Source organism: Cariama cristata, unplaced genomic scaffold (genome assembly GCF_000690535.1).
Source record: "Cariama cristata isolate BGI_N322 unplaced genomic scaffold, ASM69053v1 scaffold27006, whole genome shotgun sequence".
NCBI lineage: Eukaryota > Metazoa > Chordata > Aves > Cariamiformes > Cariamidae > Cariama > Cariama cristata.
The window spans coordinates 4,765-5,040 of record NW_009620756.1 but is presented as its reverse complement, the minus strand read 5'-3'; positions in this window follow the sequence as shown (position 1 = coordinate 5,040).

The following is a 276-nucleotide window of genomic DNA, read 5'->3' as shown; positions in this document are numbered from 1 at the left end:
GCAGGAGCTCCCGCTCCCCCCAATGTACTCAGGGCTGGGGGTTGAGTTGTTGGGAGGGTGCTCGGGGGGGGTCTCTGCTCTGCCTGCGGCTCCACCCCCGCAGCTGCACCTTGCCTGCACTGGGAGGGATACGGGAGGACGTCAGGAGGGAGATCCGGCATCTCTGGTAGAGAAAGCATCCGTATTTCTGCAATTGCGAGTCCATGGAAAGGGGCTGGCGGAGCCCCAGAGAAGCCCCTTGCCAGGAAAGAGGGCAATCCCAGCGCAGGTCCCGTG